Here is an 18,235-nt window from a genome sequence, read left to right on the forward strand (position 1 = left end):
ATGTCTACACTCACACTTGCATGCACAACATCTTCAGCCACTACGTCCATCACCAGCACACCCACCAGAACACTCCGCACACGTGCAGTCACCACCCCCACTACCATTTACACGTCCCCTGTGTCCTCTCCCAGTGTGTCTGTCACCCCCTCTTCCAAACCACACAAACGCAGGCAGCCACCCACCCAACAGCCATCCACCTCACGACAGCCTCCAGCACAAGCACCTGCACCCAAAAACACCAGACTTCACTCTCCTACAACCACATCCTCTTCCTCCACTCCCATACCCACTACAACTACCCGTCCCTGTCTTACCAAATTGATTTTCCTTTCCAACCTTGACCTCTTTCCATCAACTGACCCACCCCCTCCATCTCATAAGGCACCAATCAGCACCTCAGCCACCACAAAACCTGGACCTACTAAAACAGTGGTCCAAGGATTTTGGAGTCCACCACCTTCAAGCCCAGCTACTTCGCCTGGGAGTAAAGAGACGGCCAGCCCACCCCCTGCAAAGAAAACAAAGAAAGCCAGTGCCCGGCGCGAGAGGCCAAAGAAAGCAGGCTCCACAAGCACGACCTTGGCACCGTCAGGGAGTGGGGTGCCACCTGCCACACCGGCAAAGAGAGCTAAGGGCCACAGAGGAGCAGGGAAGGGTGGCAAGGGCAGCACGCCCGACAAGTCCAGCACCAGCCAAGCTGCCCAGGAGGGCACCAGCCAAGCTGCCCAGGAGGACCCCGCCAGCCACAGCCCAGCTGGGCAATGAAGGAGCGCCAGCCACAGCCCAGCTGGTCAATGAAGGAGCGCCAGCCACAGCCCAGCTGGGCAATGAAGGAGCGCCAACTCAAGCAACGCTGAACATGGCAAAGACTGCCAAGGCAGGCACCGCTGAACAGGGCCCTTCAAGGCAAGAACCGCTGAACAGGGCCCTTCAAGGCAAGAACCGCTGAACAGGGCCCTTCAAGGCAAGAACCGCTGAACTGGGCCCTTCAAGGCAAGAACAGCTGAACAGGGCCCTTCAACGCAAGAACCGCTGAACTGGGCCCTTCAAGGCAATAACCGCTGAACAGGGCACCGCCATGGCAAGAACCGCTGAACAGGGCCCTTCAAGGCAAGAACCGCTGAACAGGGCCCTTCAAGTCAAAAACCGCTGAACAGGGCCCTTCAAGGCAAGAACTGCTGAACAGGGCCCTTCAAGGCAAGAACCGCTGAACAGGGCACCGCCATGGCAAGAACCGCTGAACAGGGCCCTTCAAGGCAAGAACCGCTGAACAGGGCACCGCCATGGCAAGAACCGCTGAACTGGGCCCTTCAAGGCAAGAACCGCAGAACAGGGCCCTTCAAGGCAAGAACCGCTGAACAGGGCACCGCCATGGCAAGAACCGCTGAACTGGGCCCTTCAAGGCAAGAACTGCTGAACAGGGCCCTTCAAGGCAAGAACCGCTGAACAGGGCCCTTCAAGGCAAGAACCTCTGAACAGGGCCCTTCAAGGCAAGAACTGCTGAACAGGGCACCGCCATGGCAAGAACCGCAGAACAGGGCCCTTCAAGGCAAGAACCGCTGAACAGGGCCCTTCAAGGCAAGAACCGCTGAACTGGGCCCTTCAAGGCAAGAACAGCTGAACAGGGCCCTTCAACGCAAGAACCGCTGAACTGGGCCCTTCAAGGCAATAACCGCTGAACAGGGCACCGCCATGGCAAGAACCGCTGAACAGGGCCCTTCAAGGCAAGAACCGCTGAACAGGGCACCGCCATGGCAAGAACCGCTGAACTGGGCCCTTCAAGGCAAGAACCGCTGAACAGGGCCCTCCAAGTCAAAAACCGCTGAACAGGGCCCTTCAAGGCAAGAACTGCTGAACAGGGCCCTTCAAGGCAAGAACCGCTGAACAGGGCACCGCCATGGCAAGAACCGCTGAACAGGGCCCTTCAAGGCAAGAACCGCTGAACAGGGCACCGCCATGGCAAGAACCGCTGAACTGGGCCCTTCAAGGCAAGAACCGCAGAACAGGGCCCTTCAAGGCAAGAACCGCTGAACAGGGCACCGCCATGGCAAGAACCGCTGAACTGGGCCCTTCAAGGCAAGAACCGCTGAACAGGGCCCTTCAAGGCATGAACCGCTGAACAGGGCCCTTCAAGGCAAGAACCTCTGAACAGGGCCCTTCAAGGCAAGAACTGCTGAACAGGGCACCGCCATGGCAAGAACCGCTGAACAGGGCCCTTCAAGGCAAGAACCGCTGAACAGGGCACCGCCATGGCAAGAACCGCTAAACAGGGCACCGCCATGGCAAGAACCGCTGAACTGGGCCCTTCATCTCAAGCACCGCTCCGCTGGGCACCGCCGTCTCAAGCACCGCTGAACTGGGCCCTTCATCTCAAGCACCGCTGAACTGGGCACCGCCGTCTCAAGCCCCGCTGAACTGGGCCCTTCATCTCAAGCACCGCTCCGCTGGCCCCTTCAACTCAAGCACCGCACCGCTGGGCCCTTCAACTAAGCACCGCTCCGCTGGGCACCGCCGTCTCAAGCACCGCTGAACTGGGCCCTTCATCTCAAGCACCGCTCCGCTGGGCCCTTCATCTCAAGCACCGCTCCGCTGGGCACTGGCGTCTCAAGCCCCGCTGAACTGGGCCCTTCATGTCAAGCACCGCTCCGCTGGCTCCTTCATCTCAAGCACCGCTCCGCTGGGCACCGCCGTCTCAAGCCCCGCTGAACTGGGCCCTTCATCTCAAGCACCGCTCCGCTGGCCCCTTCAACTCAAGCACCGCTCCGCTGGGCCCTTCAACTAAGCACCGCTCCACTGAGCACCGCCGTCTCAAGCCCCCCTGAACTGGGCCCTTCATCTCAAGCACCGCTCCGCTGGCTCCTTCATTTCAAGCACCGCTCCGCTGGGCACCGCCGTCTCAAGCCCCGCTGAACTGGGCCCTTCATCTCAAGCACCGCTCCGCTGGCCCCTTCAACTCAAGCACAGCTCCGCTGGGCCCTTCAACTAAGCACCGCTCCGCTGGGCACCGCCGTCTCAAGCACCGCTGAACTGGGCCCTTCATCTCAAGCACCGCTCCGCTGGGCCCTTCATCTCAAGCACCGCTCCGCTGGGCACCGCCGTCTCAAGCCCCGCTGAACTGGGCCCTTCATCTCAAGCACCGCTCCGCTGGGCACTGCCGTCTCAAGCCCCGCTGAACTGGGCCCTTCATCTCAAGCACCGCTCCGCTGGGGCCTTCATCTCAAGCACCGCTCCGCTGGGCCCTTCAACTAAGCACCGCTCCGCTGGGCACCTCCGTCTCAAGCACCGCTGGCCCATTGGCAGAAGTGGCAGGCCCGCATCTGTGTTGGGCAGGGCTGCACGAAGCACTCTGGGCACCATGCCTCCTCCAGAACCAGTGGAGTCTGTAATCCACTTGAGAGACTGTGGCTGTGCACTCCCCAGGATGGCACAGTGGGCAACCCACCCACTGTAGAGACTTGTGAGACTGTGGCTTTGCACTCCCCAGGATGGCACAGTGGGCAAACCACCCACTGTAGAGACTTGAGAGACTGTGGCTTTGCACTCCCCAGGATGTAACAGTGGGCAAACCACCCACTGTAGAGACTTGAGAGACTGTGGCTTTGCACTCCCCAGGATGGCACAGTGGGCAAACCACCCACTGTAGAGACTTGTGAGACTGTGGCTTTGCACTCCCCAGGATTGAACAGTGGCCATGGAGGCCCATCGTGGATCTGGCGTCGTGGACTCATCTGGCTGAGGTGCCCCCCCTTCCCTTCCCCCTGAGGTGCCTGTAGTTTTGCTATCTGATGCCCCTGCAGTGTTCTCTCCATTGGAGGCGGGTATCGTGTGTGGGCTTTGGCCATGTGTTTAGGCCCATTGGCCCACGAACAATGGCTGATACCCAATTTGGACTGGACATTTTACATATGTATATATATTTATAGATGTTTGATATATTTTTTTACTTAGCCGTACAATATACTTCAAATTTCATGATCATTAATTTGTGTCTTTGCATTTTTCCGGGGGGTTTGGGGGTGTCACTCTGAGTTGTTGCTCTGCATTGATGTGTATGTAGTTGTGGGTGAGGGTGGGTGTGTCGCGTGTGTGTGTCCCCGTAATCTTTTGCCTCCCCCCTCCCCTGTGTCGTAGGTGCAGTACTCACCGTTGTCTTCTGCGGCGGCGTTCGTGCTCCTGGTAGAGGAGCAGGAAGACAATAGCTGGTAGGATGTTTAGTTCGGGTTCCATGCTGTCCAGATTCCTCGTGGAGTGTGTAGAGGTGAGCGTTTTCCGTTCGTTATGGCTGTTTCCGCCGTGTTTTTATCGGCGGGGCTACCGCCCGGAAAAGGTGGCGGATTGGTGGGTTGTGATAGGGTGGGCGGTACATTGACTCCCGCCTGTCTGTTGGCGGTGACCGCCACGCTGTTTGTTTGTCCCACCATGGCGGTCGGAGTGTTAAAGTAGCGGTGTCTGTTGGCGGTTCCCGCCAGGGTCAGAATTCAATTTTTTTTACCGCCTGCCTGTTGGCGGGTTGGCCGCCGCTTTAACACCGACCGCCAGGGTTGGAATGACCCCCTTATTGCCTTGACTTCAGGTAATATATGTGTGAATAGGACATAGGTATACAGAATAGACAATCTGGTCCCAGTTACAGTGTGACACTATTAACATCATAGTATCAATGCATTGCTACATGATATGCAAGTCCCCTGTACTTCTCCACATTACTTTTTACATGCACGCATAGCACTTGAACATTCAGTGGTCTCAGTGGCACCTCTTGTTGTAGGTTCAGAGACAGTACTGTGTCTTGAACTGCGACGCCTAGGATCCATCACAGGGGCTGTGACACTGCTGAGGCTAGAGAGTGCCTAACTATCCCCACCACCCAGTTCGTTGCTTGTAGCACTCTGGGGTGTCTGCACAGTCTCCAATACATTGGTAATTTGCACCAATCCTCGTGCAACGTCCAGATACAATGTGCCATCTCCACTTACATGCCCGCAGCACGTTGTGACACCAAAGCAGTTCTGGTAGTGAGCTGATTAACAGATCTGCTGAACCCATCCAATCTGCCCATCAATTGGTGATGGCACCTACGGTGGGTGACATGCTCCTGCTGCATTACAGTGCAGAGTTCCCTAATAGCATTGGTCATCTCCCTTACGTGTTCTGTGCAGCTTGCTCTCCCTCATGCAGCTTGCACATGTTGTTGAGGGACTCCAACTGCTTGTGCATTGATCCCATGTTGTCATCGATAGACCCCAACTGCTTATGCATTGATCCCATGTTGTCATCGATAGACATCAACTGCCTGTGTATTGATCTCATGTGTTTACATTGCAGGTGCTGCACTTTCAGCATGGATGCCTCAAGGCCACCAAACAGTGATGGCTTCTCACCTTCTACTGTGCACTGTCTTCCTTCTTCTCAACGCCTCCTGAAGGGAGTGGACTGATGCTGGGACAGGGATTGCTGTCTGTCGGTGCTTCTAATGTCTGAAGGTGGTGTGGGTACCTCTTCCGGCAATTCATCGGAGTCCAGAGTAAACTCAGAGAGGGGTAGCACTCTTGCCCTGCGTCTAGTTGGTGCTTGCATGATGGACTCACTGGTGTTTGAATCGGACTGTGTCTGACTTTCGTCATTCCCCCCCATTTCCACTTTCTGCTGCGTTAGGGCCCAGAACATCTGCAACAACAATGCTCAGAATGTCATTCTTGTATTTGTACTCTCACAGTTACTTAAATGATAAACATTTACCATGGCATAGTATCTCTAACTGTCTGTTGTGTTATTTATCGGTTTGGTTTTCCACTATCTTGCTATTTATGTAGTAGATGCACTTTAGGGGTATGGACTAACCACTCCCATAAGGCATTGTTGTGTTGAATGTAATATGTGGCATGGACTACTTATCACTGTGCATAGGGCCACTACTGTTTTCTAAGGGGCATTTGTACATTGACATAAGTTGATTCAAATCATTACTGCACTTACCTTTGTTGGTGCCTGAGGTGTCAATGTCAGTAACACCACTAACAGCTTCAGGTAGTAGTGTTGACTCCACCATGTCTTCAAAGGGGGTGGACAGTGTCTGGGTGGGTAGTCCTCCTCCAGTGCTCCTTGCCTCGTTCAGCCTGCTTGCTATCCTTTCTTTGGCACGTGATCGCAAGTCGTACCAACACTTGCGTGTCTCCTCGATGGAACACTGTGCAACACCCACTGCGCACATTTTGGTCTGGATGCCAGGCCACAGTTTTTCTCTTCCCACTTTCTGGGTCCTGTAGTGAGTGTTTTCCAAATAACTGGCATCATTTTTGACCACCTCTTCTGTGAGCACCTCCGATTCCTGCTCACTGAATTTCAGTTTGCACTTCCTCTCTCCTTTGTCCTTTCATTCCAATCAGTGGCCATAGTATTTTCTGGTCCTCGCTGACTCTCCTGAGTGCCTCCCTGGTGCAGTGCTGGGTTTCTCTGCCTGCTCCTGTGGCTCAGGCTTCTGGAAACAGCATTCACTGACTCACTTCCTGGTTGTGATGTCATCAAACTGCTCCAGAATACAATAATCCCAATTTGCGATTCACTTTTTTACTGACTCGCTATTTGGTACTAGCTATTTGCGATTGCAAATTTTAGGAAATCGCAAAAAATGTTGTGATGGTGTTGTTACATCGCAGTATGGGAATCCCAGTTAGTGATTGCCAAAAAATTGCTATTTGGTATTTGCTAATGCAAACCTTGATACATCTAGCCCTTTGTTCCAGATTTCTTGTGAAGCAGAATGGTTTACTGTCATTGATTTGTGCTAAGTGTTTTTTTTCCATTCCCGTCTATGAGGACGGGCAATTCTTATTTGCCTTTAAATTCAGAAGCCATGTTTTTTCATGGTGTCGTACACTTCAAGGGTATAAAGAGTCACCATCAATTTTTAATAAGATTTTGAAAAAATAATTTGGAGTCCCCTAAAATGCCTTTTCATTCAGCTTTGTACAATACATTAATGCTTTGATGGTTGCATCAAATACCCGTAAAGCCTTTGGGATAGATATAATTGCCCAACAAAGTTTCCCCAGCAAAGTTGTAATATTGTCAAAAATAAGTAAAATACTTAGGGCACCACATAGAGAAAGGTGCAAGTAAGGTGTCTCAAGAGAGAATTTCAGTAATCATGCAGATGAAAGCACCAGTAACACAGATGTCAGAATGTTTTTGGTAATGGTTGGCTACTGCCGCCACTAGATTCAGACTTTTCCCTTTAGTTCAAGCCTCAATTGAGGCTGCTAAAGAAGGATGTGTCTGATCTGGTACCATTTGATGACATATTCATGAAAGCCTTCTCTAAGCTGGGAGAAAGCCTGTGCTGAGCCCCAGCTCTGGGAATGCCTGATTACAACAAATGTATTTCATTGTTTTGCTGTGAAAGAGATGTTTTGACACAGTTACACAGAAGTGCCAACAGGCCTGTGGTATATTTTTCAGCCACATTTGATCTTGTAGCTGCTGAACTGCCTGGCTGTTTAAGAGCTGTTGCAGCTGTGAGCGTCAGCACTGGACAGTGGGAAGGCATTTTCATTTTGTGCCCTGTTAAGGCGAATGTCTTAATTAGAAATTATTAATGAATGTTTATGTATTTTGCATAATGAATTGAACAGAAAATGAATAACATAGTAAAATAATGTGCACGTTTGAAATTGTGACCTTGGAGAATGGCCATCAGTATTCACGAAATGTACTAAATGAGCGATTAACATACACCAAATATTAAAAATGTATTAGAATAACTTAGTAATACAGTATGTCACATTGAGAGATATAACCTATGTTCTCTATTAATTGTAGGCCTTAACTAAGCAAGTGTCTTGGCCTAATCTTGCCAGGCATGTAGAAGTTGGATTTCTTAATATTCAATGGAAAATTCTGACAGAATGAACTAACTGTGAACTGCTGATTGTTTTAGTAAAATGCTTAGTCAATACTTTACATGAGAACCGACAGACAGGAGACTAAGCTACTAGTACTGTATCGTTTTTGTGTATAACATGCATGAGATGTACTTTCCCAGGACGCGAACAATGAAGACACTGACTGATGAAGAAGATGCAACATTTTTGATACCTGACGAGCCGGATGATGAGAAAATCGCAAGGCGAACTAATTAACGACATGTTAACTGTGAAATATTAGAATTCATTGATTTGGAATAGTAAAACTATTGGATAGAGTCATAACTTGTGATTAATTGACCAAATGGAAATTGGGGGATAGTCTGGGTGACTTTGACATAACAACGTGACGGAGGGAAAAGACCTCAGACCTACTCTGAATTTGTGATGCGATACTGGGGAGAAGAGATTCGAGATTTTGTCATTGGGCTCATACTCTCTGACTGAGAGCCTGATATGATGCTGATCGACTGATGACCTGAGGACGAAGACTGACTCTGTTGCTGACCAGCACCGAGGATAGGTAGATATGACAATGTGACTGAACTTTGTTTTTGTGCCTTTCCTTTCTAGGTACCAACTGCGCTATCTTATTAGTATTCTTAGCTAGATGTTTGCTAAATTCTTGTTTCCTAAATTGTATTGCATGAAGTCCCACATGCTGATGCTAATCTGGGTTAGACGAGTTTTCCTTATATGATGAAATGACAGATTTCAGAGACAAATGACTGACAGACAGTTCTGCTGAACTTTATGACTAGGATTGATTTATTCTGGTTGATCTTCTTAATGACTTGTGTAAATGCTTTAGAATATATCCTGATGCAAGCCTTGATTAGATTATATTCTTGGCATCTTTTGACTAATTAATGCTGTTGCACTTAAATTGAATTGAGTTGAATTAATCTCATGACTTAGGCCCTCATTATGAACATGGTGGTTTTCACCGCCGTGTTCAGGCCGGCGGTCATTCTACTGACCTCCAGTGCCCCTGGGATCCCACCGGCCGCATAATAAACATTTTGCTGGGCCAGCAGGCATAAATATTGTTTCCGCCGGCTGGCCCAGCAGAATGCCTGGCTTCGACATTGCCGGCGGCTCCACATGGAGCCGCCTTCAATGCCCCTGTGCGGCGGGTGCAGCTGCACCCATCGCGCAGATCCATGGCAAGTACATGGGCAGTGCAGGGGCCCCCAGGGGGGCCCCAGAGCCCCCCTTCTGCCAACCTTTCCCTGGCGGAGGAAACCCGCAAGGGAAAGGCTGGGGGCAGTATGGATCATTATCTGAAGGGCAGCAGCTCTGCCCTGTCGGATAATTAATCCTTCCACCGTCAGGCTGCCTGTTGGAGGCAGCCTGGCGCTGGAGGAGGGCTGCCTATGGCAGCCCTCAAGGTGTTCATTATATGGCGGTTCAGTCTGCCATGCCGGTGGCGGGCTTTTCACCCACCACCGGCATGGCAGGCTGAACCGCCGGGGTTCATAATGACCCCCTAAGTAATGTAACAAATAGGGAAATAAAATTACTAAAAGGTATATTGAGGTGTAGTTATTCATGGCTGAAAAGTCATGGTTTTAATATTTATTGCTATTGTTGGTTAATTGATTAATGCTAACTTAATGGTTATTGAATTATTGTGCATTGATTATAGTGTATCATTGGTCACGACATAGCTAGGATTCTCCATGCGAATCAAAAGGTTCATCGACATATAAGTATCACCTTGTGAGTTTACTTATTAAGGACCAACCGGCTAACAGTTTTTGGTAGCAGAGGATGGTTAGTTTCCTTGGAGAACTAGTTACGTGGTGACAGATGGTTATGGTTGTAGTTTAAGTTAGGTTAGTTATTCATCAGTATTGAGATTTGGATTTTGTTTTACGAAATTACAATTGTAGTAAAAATGATGTTCCCCTAAGCCCAGAAATTACTTCCTTAGATACTGGATCCTGCGAGTTGTGTTGGGTATGTTCTCTGCATTTTAAGTGATAGTGTGAGATAGATAGGTTGAGCTTGCACAGCGTATGCAAATCGCAGGTGAATTGTGATGTATGTGAGGGAAGTAGGGAGTCTGCATACTCCAGATGAAGTTTTAGTAGGAGTGTGCGTACTCCAGAGTATGAGAGTAGGGAAGTCATTGAACTTCATATGTGTGTGGAGCTTTGTGCTAAAAAATTGTCCACATGGTTGTTGATGTACAGACCCTGCGTGGTCTAAGACTCCGGAGTAGATTGACAAGTGTAGAAGACACTTGGTTAGATGATGTACTTTGCCTGGTTTCATAGGTTGATCGGGCGTGGTCAACAAGTCAGAGTGTGAGTCAAAAGTGAGAAAGGGAATTTTCGACTGAGATTTGGCGAGTTCTATGTGCACCAGAACAGACCCATTGATCAGTTGAGAGTAAAATTTGCGGGTCAAATTTTGCTTGCGAATCTGGAAAACCGAGAAAGAGGAATAGCTGCATGAGCAAAAGGCCCATCACTGAAAATCCGTAAGGTTTCTGAAGTGATTGAGTTACCCTTCCTGTAGTAAAGCAGCAGATTTGCTTTTGGTTTTTGATTAGTGCTCGCAATAATTTGCATTAGTTTTGACTGAGTTGGAGTTTAAGAGGTCGAGCTGAAAGAATTTTTCAGCCGCAGTATGTGTGAGTGTAACGTCATTGGAGCCGCGCTGGGATAGGTTGGTTAGTGAGAAGGGTCGGACACGGATTGGCAGCCGTCCATGACAGGCAATTGGTTGAGAACACGGGTGAAAAGAATTTTGGGAGTAAAAATCATTTCCTGATTCGATTCATATACACAAAATGTAGAAAAGATTATGTTTTTCAAAGCATTTAAGAGTGCCCTGAAGGGAGATACGTATATTAAGACAACTGTAGGGGAGCCTACCCCACCAGAAAATTCTCCGGCTTACATTATGATGGAGGAGTGAGGTGTCGCGCCATGTCTTTGGCTAAAGCAATGGTGCAAATTGACAGAGAAACAGGGAGTTTTTGCGTTTCCAGAGCATGGAGCGTTTAATTTGAGAATTTTTAATCAGTTGCGGATGGCATTGTATGAAACAAGGCCACTTCCGAGATTGGCACAGTTTGAGGCTTTAGCAGTTCGGGAGCTGATAGCGAGAAACAGCAGGAAATTAAATGTAAAAGGAGAAGCTAGATGGGATTGGGGACAGTAAAAGTGAGAACAGTGACATTGCAGGATGTTACGTTGTTTTCTGCTATTACGCAGGAAGATGAGACAGAAGGGAAGAAGCCGACTAGCAAAAGTGATAGGAGTTCGTCTGGGAGTAAAGAGGCAAAAAGGGCTTCTGGTAGTGGAAGAGGAATCAGATGATGAGGATCTTATTACTCAGATACTGAGAGATCGACCTCCACCATATGCGGTGCATGAGGGGGGTCCGATTACTAGCACTGATTCAACAGCCCCGACACAGGCAATGGGGACAGTGAGTTCAGTACAGGTTAATGATGGACAGACACAGGGTGTGGCGCAGGGTAATCCTAACGTGATAACTATTTCAGTAGTCCAAGCACAGTGGCATCAGCCAGCAATACAGAGAATTCATCCTGAAGTACCAATTCTTGACACAACTTCGAATTTGGTGGTCTATGGAGCAAGTGGTTCAAAGACCATTGTTGGTCCAGACTGAGCTGACTCCGATATTGAGGCCCCAGGCACAGCCACAAGGTATGCTGAGGTTTACACCAATGACAGGATCACAGTCAGATTTAACTCCGGTAATGAGAGTTACTCTTCCACAGAAGGCAGGTGCTAGAGCAGCCTCAGATGCAATATCGTTGCTGATTACTGTTGGTCCAGTGATACCATTATTTGTGCAGAAGAAACCAACACAGGAGAACAGGATGAGAAGTCTCAGAGTTTAGTGAGGAGGGGAATAGGCGAGCAGGTCTAAGTAGTCTCTTCCATGAGCCAGACTTTTGATGGATCAAGGTCATTATTGCATCTCAGTCCACTTGTTGCACTTCCTGATGCAGTAAATGGTCCAAGTGCAGGTCACAGCTTAAAGCTATTGACTCCGCAGACTCCAAGAGCAGTGGTACAACAGGTGCCATCACTAAATGCGAGTAACATTTCGTTACAGGGATTGACCGCACAGCAGCTGAACGAGTGTTTATACAAGTTGAATACCCCACAGAATGCTTCCAAGAGCGAAGAGCAGATTGATTGTGATAGACTGAGTGTGGAGGTAAATGAATTAGTCGAGGAAAAAATGGGGGTGAATAGGTTAGAATCTTACACAGAGGCAGAGTTGAGATATCTATGTCCAAGAATCACGTGAGAGGTAGGCAAGATACATCAGAGAATGGCAGATTTGGCACAGAAGCATGACATAGAAATTGAGAAAACTAAGCATTTGCAAAGGAGCTATAGGTTATATTTCGAGGGAAATGATTTTGTACACATGAAGCCAGCCGGAATGAAGGCACACCTTAAATAATTATTGCAGAGTGCTCAGGTCTGGGAAGCATTGGAGAAATGGGAAGGCAGATGGGTAAAGAAGCGAGATAAAAGGAAACAAGATTCTCAAGAAGGGTCAGAAAATGTACAAAAGGACAAGGATCCTATAAAGATTTTACCAACGAGAGAAATTCCAGGAGGGCAGTTTGCTCTTGTTCCTTGGCAAAGGAGTGTCATTCTGTCATTCACGAATGATTATCCAAAGTTGAGGGAGAAACCAGTTGAGTGGTATTAGAAGACAGACAGGTTTGTGAAGCTTTCGAAATGCCTCTGGGAAGGCCAGAATACTTTATTGGAAATAGTGGTTCCAGCAGACTTGTAGGTTGAGTGTAAGAGGGCAGTAGATTGGCCGACAAGTGAACCAGAAAAGGATAGAAGCACAGATGCACGATCTCCTGAAGTAATGAAACATTATTATAAGGTGATTGAGTTCCTAAAGATGAGAATTTTGCCCAAAAATATTGATTGGCAGAGGATTGATAGGACAGTGCACGAGATAAAAGAGTAGATACATGCCTACTACGAGAGATTGTTGAAAGCGTTCAAAGAGTACAGTGGCAAGGAAGCGGTCGAGCCGAAAGACATGTTGCATTTTGTGTTCAGGTTCGTGGAAGGGCTGAGACCTGAAATAGGTCAGATGATTAAGAGTCATTTGATTTGTTGTCAAGCGAAACCGATTGAAGAAGTGTTGCAGTATGCAGAATACTGCGGTGACAAGATTGAGTTGAAGCAGAAAACAGTGAAAGAGAAAGCGATGGTGATGCAGTTTAAAGCAGCTCAAACAGGAGTGCAGAGAACTTTTGTGCAACAGATACCGCAGCAGCAGGGAACTGTTATGTTCCAACCTCAGATGAGAGGTAGGGGTCATGGAGTTAATATGAATTGTAAGCCGGATTTGAGTACTGTAGTGGTTCGGAATGATGTGCAAGGGATGAAGAAGATGTTACTGTGTCACATTTGTGGAGCTGTGGGACATTGGAAGCAGGAGTGTCCGACAGTGGTGCAGGAAGGTATTGTTCAGCAGAATGGTGAGGTCAATACATTTAAAAATGTAAGAGTACCAAGCATGAGAGGTCCTAATCCAAATTTTCAGAATAACATGAATCAGATGCAAAAATGTCAACCCATTCAGCAGGTGCAAATGCCTCGTGCACAGGTGACACAGTTGCAACCAATTCAGCAGCACTTTCCTAAGGTACCTAGACAGAAAATGCAAATACCTCGAGCCCCGATGGAGCAGCAACAGATGATGCGTACTCAACAGGCCCCAGGCCAGAGACAAGACAGACGTTGTGACACAGTGCACCAATTCCCATCACACAGTGAGAATGAAATAAATGGTGAAAGGATGAGCAATAGTTCAGATGAGGAGCCATGTGTGCTTGCAGCTTCCTTAGAAGTAGATCAGCGAAGACCCTATGTGAGAGGGAAGGTGATGAGTCACAAGGTTTCATTCTTGGTGGACACAGGAGTTACACGCTCGACAGTGAGGAGTGCAGAAGTTCGGAATTTACCTCTTTCAGGAAGAACGGTTCAGGTTGTAGGGGTAGCGAATAAGCATTTAACAAATCCAATAACAGATCCAGTGCAAGTTGAGATTGGCAACTTCCAGGGACTGCATAAGTTTGTAGTCTGTGATTCAAGTCCAGTATCCCTACTGGGAAGGGACTTATTGTGTAAAACAAGATGTTCAATTACTTGTTCAAATGATGGAATTGAGATTCAGACCAATAGCAATGATGAAGAAGACCCAGCTCCAGAAGTTGAGTGCAAAACTGTCAATGAAGAGTATCCATTGATTGAGTTTTTCCCGATGTTCAAACTGAAAGAGCTTCATTCAGATTTGCAGGGAACAGTGCAGGAAAATGTATGGGATTTGACATGAAAAGAACTGGGTTTGATCAAGGGAGTGGAACCGATTAAGGTTGGTTTGAAGCCGAATGCAGTGTTTCCACAACTTCCACAGTACAATATGACACAAGACGTCATGATGAAAGTGGCGCAGATAACTGGAGATTTTGTGAAGCAGGGAGTCTTCAAAGAAGTGCTGAGTAGCCCATGTAACTCACCAATAATGGGGTTGAAGAAGCCATGTGGAAAGGTGCGAATTGTTCAGGATTTGAGAAAAGTAAATGACATGGTGGTCAAGTGTTGTCCCATAGTGCCAAATCCAGCAGTAATAATGCTTCAGATTCCATGTGATGCAGAATGATTCACAGTGGTTGACTTGACACAAGCAAGACAGAATCTACAGCTGATGTAGACTTCCTCAAGGGTACACAGAGTCACCATCTTTGTTCAATCAGATCTTGAAAAATAATTTGGAGTTGTTGGAATTACCGTTTCAATCAACTCTGGTGCAGTACATTGATGATATGTTGATTCCATCCAAAACAAGAGAAAAGTGTAAGTACGATTCGATTGCCTTGTTGAATCATTTGGGAATATTTGGTCATAAAGTGTCACCACTGAAGTTGCAGTATTGTCAGAAGGTAGTGAAGTACTTAGAAGGTGTCAAGGAAAATATCCAGAGAAAGGATCATGAGGATATTGCAGAGAAGTCCTTCGACTTCACAGAGAGATGTCAGAATGTTTCTGGGAATGGTAGGTTATTGTCGTCAGTGGATTTCGAATTTTGCTGAGATTTCAAAGCCATTGCAGAAACTGACACATAAGGATGTCACTGATCCCATAATGTGGACCAGGAACAGATGAAAGTGTTCACTGAGTTGAGAGAGAGTTTGTGCAGAGCTCCAGCACTGGGTATGCCTGATTACACGAAACCATTCACATTGTTTAGTCATGAGCATGATGTATGTTCATTGTCTGTCTTGACTCAGGTCCGTGGAGGTGCTCAGCGCCTGGTAGCATATTTTTCAGCCATCTTGGACCCAGTTGCAGCAGCCTTACCAGGTTGTTTGCGTGCAGTAGCCACAGTTGGTCAGAGCCTTTTACAGTGTGAAGGAGTAGTGATGGGACATCCCCTGATGGTAATGATCCCTCACTCAACGGAGATTTTACTGACAAGGACGAAAATGCAATACTTGACTGGTGCCAGATTGACAAGGTATGAGACAAGCATTTTAGGTGCTCCTAATGTGACACTGAAAAGATGTACAGTGCTGAAGTATTGCCCCCACAGGGGGTTGCCCTGCCCACGGGCGACCCCCTGCCAATTTCTTTCTTTTCTTTTTTTTTTATAAAAATATATATATTTTTTTAAATATAGCCCTAAATCTATCTTCATTTTAAAAAATATGCCCCGGGGGGGGCGGCCCATTTTCTGAGGGGGCCCACCCCCCCAAGTGAAATCCCTGGTGTCTAGTGGTGTTTCCTGGCCCTCGATCGCAGCACAGGCCAGAAAACACATTCAGGAAGGCCTCCTGTGAAAGGGGAGAGTCTCCCCTTTTACACAAGGCCTTCCCGAACGTCGGGAAGGCCATTTGGGGCTGTTTTCCCCATCAGAGCAGGAAGCAGCCTTACGGCGGCTTCCTGCTCTGTTGGGTAAAACAACACTGTGACTTCAGCGCGCCGACATCACAAAGGCCCAGGTGGGGGGCCGGCGGGAGACACGGAAGATCTTCGGTGTCTTCCGGGGTTTAAAAAAAAAGTTTAAATCCTCCCTGATGTCAGCCACTGGTCGTGACCCGCACCAGGGAGGTAGTGTGGGCGTCGGCCAGTGGCCGACGCCCGCACCAAAGGGGTTAATCGAAGTTAACAGGAAAACAGGAAATTGAAGCAGATGTGTGCGAGATACGGATCGCTGCTACAAATCTCCGTTCCTTCACGGCGCATCACTGGTTCCTTACCTTCAGAGGCAACCACAAAAGTTCTCAAACAGTAGGATCTTTATATAAAGAGTTTGAATTTTTCACCAAAAAAATTCTCACAGAGCTTCCACTTCCCCTAAGTTACTGTGTGCCGAGTCGGTAACCTACTTTCAATAGGGAAGATAGATTTAGAAGGCAGAGGGAAAGCAGTCCCTTTAAGAACCTGCGAAACAGACTCTTACTTGGTCGGAATTCAGCTGTTTCGGGTAGCGATGATATAAAAAAGTTAAACAGTAGAACCACTGGAGAGCACGGAATGCACCATATAAAACGATTCAACGAGAAGGTAATCTGAAGAATAAGAGCATGGCTGCAGAACTCTAGTGGCTCGAAACAAGTGAGTACATGCCTGCGCAAGGGTTTATGATCCAGTGTTCAATCTGCCACCCAGGGCACAAGTATTAAAAAAGGAAAAGTAATACAATGTTGCATAAAGGAGCCGATTTAAAGGGCCACGCGATTTGAGTGAAGGTGACTAATCAGATCAAAAAGACCGGTCCGGTTTCGGCTTTGCATAGTAATACAAAAAAATGAGTGTGATTGCGCTGTGTAAAACCTTGAATTTGCGAAGGAGCACTAGGATAAACAATGCCCAGCGAGATCGTGCTGCCTACGAAATAAAGAGAAATAGTAGTCCAGAAACCATACGGAAAACATGGAACCTCGTAGTTGGCCGGTGCGCTCGAGGAGGGCTAAACACCGGAAAAGGCATGAGGTATGCATGCCTTTCACTAATGAAATCAAGCGAATTTTAAAAGGCAAGCCCACGAACCAATGAAAGAGATGGGCGTCACATGGGCGTGGTTAAAAGCCCACAGAGAGATTACAACAGGGACAGAACGCTTGCGCGGTCGACCCTTGGCTAATCAAGGTGACTGGTTGACACCTGTTCGGTATAAGTCAATAAGAACGCTCAATGAAGGACCATATGCCAATTATAAATACAATTTAGCTTTACTAGAATTGCAGGTAAATGTAGGCATTTATCACATTAACAATAGTAGAATAAGAATAGCAATGAAAAGCATCTATTTATATATAAGTACACTACAAAGAGCATCTATGCATATATATAGAAGCAAAGAGTTCATTGATAGATATAAGTTTGGATTAACTGTATACCAAAATGCATCACACTACGATGTTCAGGAAGCAGAATAGAAATTAGTTGAATACTTCAGATAAGCTTTGATTTACTGCCCACCAAAATGCATGTTTCAATTACTGCAGCTGTCTCTCATTACGATGTTCAGGAGGCAAAATACAAACAAACTGAATACTTCAGATAAGTTTTGATTTACTGCACACCAAAATGCATGTTTCAGTTACTGTAGCAGGTTCACACTACGAGGTTTAGAAAGCTAAATATAAATGAGCTGAATACTTCAGGTTATAAACACAGTGCAAGCATAAATAGTCAGTCATAATAATAGAGCAGAGAAACAAAGGCCTTTCATCCCTGTGTGGAACTTAACTTAGTCCACGAAATGCTGGGAAGCCCTCTACCGCCTGCTTGGACCTCTGTCCCCCTCAAGCATCACGGTCAGTAAAACAGGGAGGCAGCAATGGGCCATGGCAGCTTTCACAACTCTATCTGCGAGCTTCAATTCCCTCAGCCACCTTTCAGTGTTTAAGTAACCTGAAGCTTGGATTCTATCCCCTTCCAGTATTTTCTAGCTATGTTATCAGTACATGTCTCTTGGCTGCCTTGCCATTCCCTGGCCATTGTTTTCATTCCATCTTTTACTGTGGTCTCGTTCTCAAGGTTGAGACTGAATCTCCTTCACAGCCTGTTTCTCACACATGCAGCTGCGAATAAGTTTATCTACGGAATGTCAAAAGAAAACAAGCTTGAAAGCGAACATCGTGAATTTCTTCCACGTTTCTCTGGCTTCGGCAGGCATCACGCTCATCTACACTGTTCAAGCGAATTAACCCTTCGTGTCACAATGTCTTCCGCACCTTTCCCTATACTGATCAACCCTAAAGAGCAGGGATGAAA

The sequence above is a fragment of the Pleurodeles waltl genome, chromosome 3_1 (assembly GCF_031143425.1).
Source record: "Pleurodeles waltl isolate 20211129_DDA chromosome 3_1, aPleWal1.hap1.20221129, whole genome shotgun sequence".
NCBI lineage: Eukaryota > Metazoa > Chordata > Amphibia > Caudata > Salamandridae > Pleurodeles > Pleurodeles waltl.